The 12,771-nt window shown below is 54.4% G+C and overlaps 1 protein-coding gene across 6 annotated transcripts in view; it reads right to left on the reverse strand.

Annotated features, from left to right (window-relative positions):
- The window catches only part of TNS3 (tensin 3), a 226,677-nt gene that overhangs the window by 159,905 nt on the left and 54,001 nt on the right, over positions 1–12,771 (reverse strand). For all 6 annotated transcript variants that reach the window (XM_033411317.2, XM_033411313.2, XM_033411316.2 and 3 more), the window contains one exon: positions 10,303–10,340. The gene's annotated coding sequence lies outside the window, so the exon portion shown is untranslated. The remainder of the gene's footprint in view (positions 1–10,302; positions 10,341–12,771) is intronic.

Below are 12,771 nucleotides of genomic sequence, written 5' to 3' on the forward strand. Positions count from 1 at the left end.
AAAGAAATTAATTAATTAATATTTTTTAAAATGCTTTAAAAAAAAAAAAGTAAAGGAGAAAACCTCTAAAAGGACAAAAGGTTCTAGATAAAGACTCTGGAATCAGAATTTCTAACTTCATAGCCTGTACGAGGCACTCAGACAGTCTACCTCCTACCCTTCAAAAAGGAGCTATTGTGAGTTTATCCTAAAGATGGTCTGAGCAGGGAAAGGGGAGGCTGACAGCCCAGAGCCCAGTACTCAGCTCTGTTAGAACAGAAGGGAGGTCTGCCAGCTCCAGAAGTTCCTGGGGGACTCAGGAGTTGAAAGGTGCAGAGATACACAGGGCACATGAGAAGGCCCGAGTCAAAATGCCTAGAAACACACAAAAACGAACCGTGCTGGCTGCACCCAGAGGTGACCAGAGGGCATCCCAGGAGCTATTTCTGTACTTGAAGGAAAATGGGAGGCAAGAACTTCCTGAATCCCTGCTCAAAATAAATAGCTTTGCTAGAGAAAAAACAAAGCACAGGGTGCAACTGGAGTTTACCTTTACAAATTAAAACGTGAAGCTGGCGACTCAAATGTGTAGTTGATTATTTCCATCCTGCTGCTAAAAATGTAAAAGAACTGTTTTTTTTTTTAATATGAAACCTATCCTCCAGAAGTAGCTACACAAAAACAAAACCAGCAACTTGATTAGAAATGTCCTTCTTCGTGTACAACTGTAAGCGATTTCAAATGAGAGGCTCAAAGATGCCGACACAAACCCGCGTGAAACACCTCCAAACACACACTGGTCATCACCAGAAGTGGGCGAGCCACATTGCGGGTTCTGATCTCAGTGCTGGCCCTCTGTCCTCGGGGGCCCTCACCCAGGTGTCGGTGCTGTCCACAGACACACATGTTCAGAGGCAGGGAGCGGGTCGATGGTACTGCCGTGAGGCACAGGGTGTCCAGAGGTACGGTGGGAATGGGTCCAAAGCCAGCGCCCTGAGCACAAGGCCTGCAGAGGTCCCCAAGGCCCACCAGCGTGTCCTCCCCACAGGGAACAGGGGACAATGAAGTCGTGCAGGGTTCGGTCACCTCTCCCAGCCTGAACGTAGTGCTTGGGGACAACAGAGGGAAAGGGCAGCAGAGAGGTGACCTTGGAGAACAAGAGCTGGCTTGCACCTCCTCTACCGGGCGGGACGTGTCGCCGGCCAGAGCTGGAGCGCACCCCCAAAACCTCCAGGAACCTCCTGGAACCTGCCCCTTTGGAGACCGCACGCTAGGCCCCAGAACAGAGGGCATGGGCACGGAAGGAGGGCGCCGTGAGGACCGTCTGCCAATGCATGGAGCACACACTGCAGCACCTAGAGCGTGGGCCAGGGCCGGCAGGACACGCTGCTTTACTCCTATTCGTAGAGGGGGACACCCAGGGTCACAGAGATGCCACGGGGCCATCAGAACACAGACCCAGGTCCCAGGGCCCCTTCTCCGCTGGCTCTCGTGGCTTTCGGAGCTGCTTCCAACAGCTACGTGTGGAAATTTCCATTTTCTGCTTCTATTCTCCCCAAAAGACTGCAGGTGCAGGGAAATAATCACCTATTACAGAATTTCATGAACCAGCAAATCCAGTCACTCACACTCAGAGAGGAGGGAGGGAAATCGTCACTGAGCGCTTTTTCTTGATTTTGTTTATATTTGAAGGACAGGTGCCCGCAGCAGCCGGGCCCCAGGACAGCTCTTCCTCTGCGAGGTGTCCCAGGCCGCACAAGGCACCCTCCACGGCCGGGCTCCCGCCCTGCTGTCTGACCCAGGACAAACACACACACACCTTGGTTACTCGCATCACAAGAGTGACGTCTGCTTTGAATCGCCGGGCCCTGCAGTCCTGGGTGCCCCTGCTCTGTCATCAGAGCCCAGCTGCGTGGGTCAGATGGTACCACGCTCCTGACGCCCTGCGGGCAGGCGCCTGTCCCCGCCCCATCTCCGGCCTCAGTGAGCACGCTTGCCTGACCGCGTCTGATCATCTCCTGTGTAACTAAGTCCCCTTTGCAAGGCGGCTCCAATAATTAACTAGGATCAATGCGCTAAAAATATTCCAAAACATTACCGCGATCGTTCCTCCCGTCCCCTCTAAGTCCTACAGATGACGGGGAAGCAGGGCAATGGCTAATTTGTCACGGGGGCCTCACCCAAGTGGTCTCTCTAGAAAGGACCACAAGATGCACTGGCCGAAGATGACGGTGCAGGAAGCGCTGGGGTTTTTTTTGCTTGTTTTTATTTTTTTATTTTTTTTGGAAGCGCTGTTTTTGAAGGAACCTTCCCGAATATACACATTTAAATGACTGCAGCTCTTCAAAAGTCACCTTGAGACACTATACACATATTCCAGTCACTGTGTTATTAATTAAAACTAAAACCCTGCGGCAACTGCCTTTGGGATCTGAGTCAGGTCCTGGAGCAGAGCTGTGACTGCAGGCAGGGGCAACCTGCACAGCGTGCGAGCACCACGATCGATCGCAGGATTCAGCAAACATCAAGTGTCCTCCCAGAAAGCACGGAGCCCCGCCACTCATGAAGTCACAAAAACACCTGCTCCCAGGATTTCAAAAGGTATTCTGGGAAACTTGAGCAATGCCTAGGCTCAGGCGCCCCTCCCCTCACAGATGATGTCGCCAAGCAAGAATTTGTGACAGCTGGCCCCAGGGGCTCCCCCAACCTCGGGTTTGGCTCCAGGGGAGTCGGCCTGGAGTGAGAAGGATGTGGCTCAAAAGTAGGTTCCCAGGGCACCCCAGAGGTCCTAGTCTAAATAACAAAGCGCATTGGACCCAGAGCGGCCCAGGCTTCCTCCCGCTGCCCTCCCCGCGCCCTGCTCAGGATGGAGGACCCCTGCCCATTCAGTAACCAGCCAGAAGGTCAACTGTGCAGCAGGTGAGTGCAGTTAAGTATGCGTGGAGGCTGCCCTGTTAGCCACTACATGATGCGGAATGAAAAGTGACGATTTTGAGAAAACAGAAGGGCCTATTTTTAAATTATATGACTTATTTAAAATAAATAAATTTCAGATGAAGATTATAATTCCCTCTGGGCTTTTTTGGGAAAGGGCTAGTGAATCCTACATAAATATAGCTGAAATGTAGGCTGCTCTAGAGAGCAAATCAGTCGTGATGGAGTGAGAGTGTCAACTACACGGCCACTCGGTCCTGTCACCTGGCTACACACCACCGCCAGCTTCAGCGGTCTCTGTTTGTTTCCTCCCGTGTAAAATGAACACAGTGCCTGCCGGCCTATTCAGTGCTGCCCGTCAGGGTCTGGTAAGGGCCGTGCACAGAGAAGTGCCCAAAGAAAGGAAGGATGGGCTTCCCTGGTGGCGCAGTGGTTGAGAGTCCGCCTGCCGATGCAGGGGACACGGGTTCGTGCCCCGGTCCGGCAGGATCCCACATGCCGCGGAGTGGCTGGGCCCGTGAGCCATGGCCGCTGAGCCTGCGCGTCCGGAGCCTGTGCTCCGCAACGGGAGAGGCCACAACAGTGAGAGGCCCGCGTACCACAAAAAAAAAAAAAAAAAAAAAAAAAAAAAAGAAAGGAAGGAGGCTCCAAAACCACCTGGAGCAGTGCTAATCAGGGGATGAGCTTCTCCACGTTACAGTGGCTCCGTCCTGCCGGCCACCTTCAAGCCCAAAGACCCCACAACCAACGCCGCTGTTCAGGCCCAGATTATCTGGGATTTAAAAACATTAATTCCCATACAAAGAAAACTGCCAGGTTTATATAAAATAGCACTTTCCTAGAGCAGCTGCATATGGCTTGCTGACTGAAAAGCAGACCCAGAACCCCCTGGTAGGAACGGGCACATGGAGGCCATTCCCCAAACTCTGGCCTCAGAGTAACCGTTTCCAGTGGGGCAAGAACCACAGCCGTGAACGTACCTTTAGCAGCGTGAAATGGGTAAGGTGACTCTTCTTCTAGTTGTAATGAGTCAAACAAGGATCAGTGAGGACAGCCTATCAGGGAAGGGATCTGAACGGGAAAAGAAACAATAATGCCCAGAAGAAGTGCGGAACTTACCAGGGCTTAATGGCTCTTCTGACCCCAGTGACAACGGGCAAAAATAAAAAACAAGACACAGAAGCAACGGAGATGTCCTCCAGTGGTTGAATGGATAAATAAACCGTGGTACATCCAGACAATGCAATGCTACTCAGCACTAAAAAGAAACAAGCTATCAGGCCATGAAAAGACATGAAGGAAACTTACATGTATTTCACTAAGTGAAAGAAGCCCGTCTGAAGAGGCTACACACTGTATGCTTCCAAGTATGTAACACCCTGGAAAAGGCAAGACAATGGAGATCGTGAAAAGATCAGCAGTTGCCTGGGGTTATGGGGGAGGAGGGATGAAGAGGGGAAGCACTTTTAGGGCAGTGAAACTATTCTACCTGATACCGTAGTGATGGATACGTGTCATTATACGTTTGTTCAAATCCATAGAAGGAACAACGCCAAGAGTGAACCCTAATGTAAACAATGGACTTCAGTTAATAGTAACGCCTGCATACGGGCTCATCGACTGGAACAAGTGCACCACACCTGTGTGGAGGTTGATGGTAAGAGGGGTTCTGTGAGAGTATGTAAATTCTTCGTAGCTTCCCCTCGATTTTATTATTTTACTATTAGTAAAAAACAATCAAACAAAAGTCAACAGCCAAGCATCAAAACAGAGGCACACATCTGTCCACCACGGGTGGGTAACTGGAATCCTCTACCAGGACTGGCCTCCCTGGGTGGTCCTACAGCAGGCCAAGATGGACCTGCGGTCCAGCAAGCTACACCGGGGCACCCAGCCCGGGGCCTGAACGACAGCAAATCAGGAAGTGTTTGTTGAATTGGGCAGTTTGAAAATTAACCTCCTCTTGCCTTAGGGCAAGGGGTGGGAGGAGGGAAGAGAAGTGTGAACATTCACTGAGAGGGCAGAGAGGCCAGGCCAGGGTTTGCAGCTCAGCCCGCGTAGGACACGGCTCTCAGGTCCCATCCCCGGGGCGGGTGGTGTGACTATTTCAAGTTCCAGGGTCACCTGTAAGGCTGGGACAAAGGACACGATGCCCTCCAAGGGAGGCTGTGACGATCAAAGATAGAAAAGCAAAGGCTCAGCACATTACTGATCATCCCTCAGTACCGTAGCTGATTTCTGTTCCTTCTGAGCCCAGGTCAGAAGCCACTCACGGGCTAGATGTTTAGCTCTCTGACCTCACGTCACCCCAAACCACCCTGCGGGATTACAGTCAGCCATCGTGCTTCAAATGAGACTCTCAGGCTTGCCTGTGTATGTGGAGGCCTGGGGTGATGAACACACAGACCCTCACGAGGCTCTGTGCTCGACCGACCGGGAGTGTTATGAAAACATTCTCACTCTTTCCTTTTTACTAATTCAGGTCATTTGTTCCCAGGAAACGATTTGTGTCCCAGGAAAGAAAGGTCATCACCAACATCCTGTGGGGAGGTAAAGACAGACTCCCCGCCCCCATTCCTTCCCCAAATGCCCCCGAAGGCACCGAGCAGGCAGGGAGAAGGCGGCCCTGGAGCCGGGAAGGATGGGGCGCTTCGCCCAGGTGGGGGCCGGCTGGTGGGCTTCTGGAGAGCAAGGGCCTTGGGGCCTCGAGGCACAGTAGGATTTGGACATGAAGATGGGGCAGTGCCAGGCCCCCCGGGGCTGGGGGCTCAGCGCTCGGGCAGGCTGGCTTCTCCACCTCCTCTGTGCAGGGACGCGCCGAGCTCCAGCGGCAAGGCCGTCGGACGTGCCCACGCACACCGGTCAGCGCGGGCCCCGCACGGCTGACAGGAACTGCTCCCGCCTGTGTCTCCGGGGAGGGCTGGGGTCTCAGAAGATGCCATGGATGTGAGGTGAGCAAAGCCGTGTGGGAGGGGGCAGGCAGGGGGCACGGATCCTCAGGGCATCCTTCACGGCAGAGAAAGAAGACGCGGGACAGGGAAGGGCTCGACCCCCGAGCCAAGGGGGAGCCTTGCCCATACCTACGTGTGGGTGTCTCAGGGAAGCTGGCCACGGGGCTGGAGTTCCCAAGGGGGGCTCTGGAGGCATCAGAGCAGCTGCACCAGGTGCACAGGCCCACATCAGCTCCACAGCTGATCCGTGAAGAGCGAAAATACGTGGGGCGGCAAAAACCTGAACTTGGAAGCCCAACACCCTTGAACCCTGGCACCTGGATGCCAGGTGACAGTGGGTAAGTCATTTCACCACCGGGGGTCTCTGTTTGCTCATCCAGTGAAGGGAGTGGCTGGCCGACAAAGCTGTAGACAAAGGTTAATGACCAGACATGTAAGTTAATGGTTAAAACTCATGAATGAAGCCAGTGGGTAGCTGTTGACACCCAGGAGAGACGTCTAGGGTGGTCTACGAGGAAGTCGCAGGCTGTGGCCCTCGTCCTTCCCATGGCACAGAGATGCCATCTGAAGCCAGCCTGTCTGATGAGGTCACTGAGGCTCCTGCATCAGCCACAGCCAGAACCTGGGGTCACTGGGCCGAGGGGCCAGCATGGCAGAGGAGGTGACGACAGCAGATCCTGCAGGGGTCCCAAGGCAGGAGAGGCCCCAGGGGTCCTGGGGTCGCCCAGAGCCACACCTGCCTCACATGGTCTCTCTTCAGGGAGAGGAGCCCATGACAAAGAGTTCTGCTTCTACGGGAGGTGGAAGTGGGCAGCGGGAGATGGAAGTGGGCAGCGGGAGGTGGAAGTGGGCAGCAGAGCTACCGCGTGGTGGACGGACGAAGAAGCCAGCCGAGCCCGGGAATCCTCTCCTGTCCGGAAACCAAGTGGCAGCACCTGCAGTCCTGGTCTTTATCTCCAACAAGGCGCCCCGTCAAGGCAGGCTCAGAAAGAGAAGAGGACAGCTGGCCCCGGGTTGTGTGCTGTGCAGGCCAGGGACGGGACACAGGGGGTCCGAGGACAGTCTCTGAGCCGGCGGCAGGCAGCTCAGGGCAGAGAGGGCTATTCCACACTGCGTGTGCGCTCCAGCTCTGCCGGCTCAGCCCCTATGCGGGGCCTCACATGTGCGGAAACCTGCTGGAGGCACAGTGCTCTCGCCAGTGCACCAAAGCTCAAGGAACACCCCCTCTGCCGCACCCCCATCCCCCAAGTGTCTCCGCACCAACATCTGCCTTCCTGAAACAGCCTTCTTTCTCCTACTTCCTCTTTTCTCTTGCCAGGGAGTCAACCAGGGGCCAGGAAAAAAAAAACCAAGTCACTCTGCCCAAACAGCTCATGTGGCACCCATGAACAAGCACAGCCTCCCAGGGAGCAAGACAGTTAGAATTCCAAACTTTCCAGTAATTATACGTAAATTATTCTGCTTCCTTAAAATTTAAATAATTACTACTACCACAATCAACAGTTAAAAGCAAGCTGTCTCAGGTGGGTTGCAGAAGTTTTTATTGACCCATTTTATGCATGAAGAAACTGAGGCTCTGGGGAACCAGACTTGCTCCAGGAGACAAGGAGGATGAAAGCCCAGGTCTCTGCCTCCGTGTACCCTGGGACCGCATAGCCTCCCCTGGGGGGTGGGTCATACTACCCGACGGCCAGGAAGAAAGTGCCCTCGGTCCTAGCTCAAGGCTCCGTTTCCCTGCCTGAGCCCCCAGTCCATAGCTCAGCCCCTTTTCTGCAGGATGGCCCTCTCCTTCCACATCTCCTGCTCTACCAAGAGGACATCCCGGGCCTGGCTGGGAGCCTCTGATGGTGGCCCTGGCAGCAGCAGGGCAACGACAACGCCAGCGGGGTTAAACGCACACGAACACGGTCCGGGGTTCGTGCCGTGCCCTCGCCTTCGGTGTTCCCAGCGCAGAGGGGACCCACAGCCCATCCCCAAGTCAGTAAGTGGATGGATGGGCCAGACGTTAGGCCAAAGCCTGTGTTTTTGACCAAAGCTTCACGTAAGCTTTCTCAGTCTCAAAGAAATCCGGGCACGCACGGTTAGGCACAGACGTGTGGTGATCAAGGACCCAGTCGTCTGCGGGAGCTGTGTCTCAGCTCCTGGGAGACTGAGCTGCCCTACCCCCAACCCCGTGCTTATCTCCAGGGGCGGCCCTCGTCTGCTCAGCAGCAATGGCATTATAGTTTTGGAATAAGAAGAGTCTTTGTTATTGCTAGTGGCATTCTCTCCTGCCATTCAAAGCTGCGTTATCCAAAAAAAAATGACTACGGATACATTTCCCCCTCCACCATGATCTAATAAGAATAAAAGCTTATCTATCCCTAGCAAACTGCCAATTACTGTGGCTAGAAATGCCATAATCAGTGATAGTTAAGACTTTTGGAATATTCTTTGAACCAAAGAATTCAATCCCCTAAGTAGCTGGCACAGGGCCCCCTTTGAGAAACAGTGCCAAGGGCAGCAGGGCTCAGTCTGCAGCTGCGGGTCAAGAATGGCCGGGCCAGGCAGAGTGTCACGGAAGGAGGCCCGTGCACACGACGCACACTCACACGTGCAGCATGACACGGGACAAGCAGGGCTCTGGCAGTGGCTCTCCCCACCGTCCGCCCCACCGGGGTGACGAGGCACGAGCTCCGCAGGACAAGGCTTGCTGCGACTGGGACCCTCGGGGGCTGGGGGTGCGTCCAAACCCTCGGCAGGCAGACGGGGGAAAACCCTCTGGGAAATCCGAAGTATTCCCCAAGGTGGCATCTTCCCCACCTCCACTGCATGCAGGAATCTCTGCTCTGACACAGTCACTTAGGTTTAAAGTACACAGCACACTGGAAAGACAAGCAATTTGTGGGCAAAGCAGACCTAGAATAACCAAGGTCAGAAATCAGTCCTGCCCAGAGGTCGGTGTGAGTAAGAATGCCTGGCCTTGGACAGAAAGGCGAAGCCTTCTCCACAGTGAGACCGCAAGTGACAGCAGAAATGTCCCAGAGCTCCGCCGCGTGGCCTGATCCTGAGACGACTAAAACACACATCACGTGACACCTCGGAAGAGACGGGGGCAAGGGGGCTGCCGACTTGGGGGCTGGATAGCAGTGCAGCGCAGAGCTCCATCCTATAGCCTCGCCACTTCTGCATGTGTCCCAAATGCTCCATGATGAGAAGTTTAATAAGCAAAGTCAGTTAATCTCTTTCTTGAAAAAAAAAAGCAGGGCTAGACCCACCTGTAGTTTCTCTAGCTTTGTGCGTGTGCATCTGTGTGTGCGTGTGCCCGTGCGGGTAAACTGCGTGCATGTGTGTGACGTGTGTGTGTGTGTGTGCGTGTATGTGGGCACGTGTGAGTGTGGACTGTGTGTGAGTGCCCATGTGAACGTGAAGCATGTGTATGTGTGTGACTTCACGTGCGCGCCTGTGTGGATCGTGGGGACAGTGGAGGAAAGCAGGATCCCGGTCCTCACAGGGAGAACGCACGCACGTGAAGCCAGCCCACAGTTCCACGAAGCCCGCGTCCAGCACACGTTCCTTCCACTCGGAGCCCAAGGACCAGTCGAAAATTCTCAGGAGAGGCTGAGCCATGAGGTCCAGAGCAGCAACAAAATCCCAAGACTCTCTAAAACCCCATCTCCCTGGACCTCCACCCACCAGGGGCAGCCTGCAGGGCACCTGAGGGGGTCCCACAAAGGTGGGACCGGCCAGTCAGCAAGGAGCGACGCGTGGGCCCTGGCTCCACTGAAGGTAACATCGTACCTGGAAAGCGTGAGAGGTGCAGACACCTGGACCTGTGTAGAAAACCAAGGCCCCGTCTAGGGGTGCCTGCAGCTTCCATATGCCATTTCCAGGCCTCCTCGTTCCCCACTAATCAAAGCCTTACACCCAGCCCAGCACACCGAGGCCTCAAGCACTTTGTAAGGCCACCCTACCGGGGAATGCAGGACTCCGTGATTCAGGGTCCCCAGACGTCCATGACAGCCTGAAAACCCCAGCCCATCTATGAACTACCCTCAGAAAAGAAGCCATAAAAATTCTCAAGGCCAGGCATGTGCCCTCACCCCTATCCCCACCCCCTCTCTGCCACTAAAAAAAGCAGTACGTCGATGTGATTGGAAAGAAGGGATCATTTGTTGTGGAGAAAGGGCTGTGAGATGGCCAGGACAAAATTACCGAATTCTTATCTGAAACCAAATTCTTAAGAGCTATTTTTCTATAATTAAAAACATGGATTTCATAGCTCCTCAGTTTATTCTTCAGATGAAAACTATACACCCTATCGAAAAGCATCTAGCAGCCGTTTCGTAAGCGTTCCGTTTCTGTGGCCACGGTCCAGAGCAGTCCCCTCCCATGTACATCATTCAACGCGGGCCAATTCGGCTCCAGAAGCCCCACGGGAGAGCAATGCAACACTTACCTTGGCTTCACATTTCTTGTGGCAGGAGTACTTGCAGGCTGCAAGAGAAGGAGAAAGAATGTGTGTGTGCTGAGCAGTCTCTCAGTACTTTCTGCATCTCCAAATTCTCAATCCTTGGAGAACGTCCGGACTGAGGGAGGTTTTTCACTTAGACACCTTAGACACGACGCCGAGTTCAACGGAGTGTGGGATGGATGGACACGGCGTCCAAGAACCCAGACACCCTCTGCAGTGTCAGCGACGGCCCAGGGGGCGCAGGTGGGGACGCTGGGGAGCAGTTACAAACACACTGGCTTTTCCAGGGGTTCAGGCGGCCAAATCAGGGCCTTGCAGGAAAAAGGCGGTGAACCTGAGCAGTAGAAAGCATCCGTGTTTGGCTGGAAATTACAGCTTCTCCCTGAAGAAAGGAGAGAAACTTGAAAGTGCCCCAGAAGACTCGGGACTGGCGCCTTTAAATTAGTCAGAAATTGGACATTTGAGTTCCACGCTCCTTCCACTTCCGGACAACTTAAGAACTGACTGTCAGAACAAATCCACGTCTAAATTCCTGCAGGGGATCCTTCAACCCAGGCCATTGTGTGGACTGAGAGAGGCATGTGTTGGTTCGGAGGCCCTAACAATGCAGATAGAGCCGGAACCAATGTGGATTTCACAGGCCCGCCGTCCAGAAGCTGCAGCTGTGCTGACAGGACATGAAAGGCTTCACCCACACCGTGGTGGCTCGGGGCACGGGGGCCTGCCTGCCGATGCTTCCAGGCAGAGGCAGCAGGACAGCGAGACAGCACAGAATGAAGCCACTGCACCAGATAAGCCCAGTCCAAGCTCCCATGTGGGCTCCAAGCGGGCATCCATCTGGCGAACCCGTGGGGCAGCTGTGAGATGGGGAACAGGGACCTGGGCTTAGGGGCACGGGACCTGGGGGCTTCCGGGCCCTGTCCAGCTGGGCTGCTCTAGGCAGGACCAGTGACCTCTCTGGGCCTCTTTCCTCTCCCAGGGTTATCGTGATGCCAAAACGGAATCGTTCACGGAACGTTGCTTTGAAACTGCAAAGCACAATGTCAACGTATAGAAGTGTGTGGTCCTGGAAGAATAAGGCCTTGGAGGTCAGGAGACGGGCCCAAAATCCTGGTTAGCGCTTCGAGGCCCAAACTTTTCACCAACCCCCCCCCACATACACATACCGTATCTTCCCCCTCTCTTGTGTATGAGCTGAGGACAGAAAGCCGGAACTCGTAGTCTACCTGGGCCCGAATGAGGGTACAACAAAGTAACAAAAACAGCCCGTGCCTGGGGGGTGGTCCCTGGAACTCCAGCAGGGAAGAGCCAGGGTTATTATCTTTGCAAGATCTATTTTTTGAACTCTCTCTGTGCATCTGAGGTTTGTGAAATTATTCACAAAAACAAATATTTATTCTACATTTTCTAACGGGTCCCCCCTTCCCCCCCACAAAGGCGATGAGTGATTTTCTAATTGAGATAAGCTGGCCATGGGAATAAAAGAGGCTTTCACACCAGATTAAAATCTCAGACAGAGGACAGCCTGGGGCCAGAGGCCAGCCGGAAGGACTGAGATAGAGAGAAAGGCAGTTGAGGGGCCCTTTGGCCTTTGGGAAAGTGAAAATTAGCAGAAATGCAGGTGAAGACTTCCCCCTGCCCCAAAGGAAGCTCTGTCCACACACGCTGGATGGGGCAGGCCTGTCCACTCAGCAGGCAGGACAGGAGCACGACCTCCCGCGGCTGTCAGCCGGGAGATGGCCTCAGGGATCCTCCTGGCACCTGTGACCCCGCGCAGTCCCCTCACAGTGACAGAGCTGGTCGTGCGCCGAGGCAGGATGGCACAGGGCATGGCGAGTGACCTCCGCCCTGGTCTCCCGGATCGCCCCTCTGAGGGGAGCCTGGCCCACGCTGTGAGGCGTTGAGGCAGCCCTGGGGAGGCGGCCCACCTGAAGGAACTGAGACCTCCCGCCAGCAGGCAGCTCCACTCTGCCAGCCAGCCGTGCGTGCAAGGGAGCCACCTGGGAAGTGGGTCCTCCGGCCTCAGGAGAGCTTTCAGATGAGGCAGCCTCTTAAGGGATCCTGAGCCAGCGCTGCCGGCCCACGTGACTCCCAAATTCCTGATCCACAGAAGCAGTGAGAAGAGAACCTATTGTCACGGTAAGTCACTAACTTTGGGGGTAACTGCTTATGCAGCAGCAGATCGACAAACCAATTCAACCCAAAAAGGGCTGTGGTCGGTGGAAAGCAGGATGACAGCGGTGTGACACATTCATGGTGGACGGCCCACTGGGCCACGAGAGAGCCTCAGACCGTTATAGGGCAAATCATCACATTCACAAAGCTTAACTGATCATAGTGAATTGCATAAACCACCCGCGCGCTAAGGCGGGGGTCCTGAGAGGTGAACTCACCGTTCCTGGGATGTAATCAGGTGACCCCACGGTATTATGAACTTTCTACCCAAATGCCAGC

The sequence above is a fragment of the Orcinus orca genome, chromosome 9 (genome assembly GCF_937001465.1).
Source record: "Orcinus orca chromosome 9, mOrcOrc1.1, whole genome shotgun sequence".
Classification (NCBI taxonomy): Eukaryota; Metazoa; Chordata; class Mammalia; order Artiodactyla; family Delphinidae; genus Orcinus; species Orcinus orca.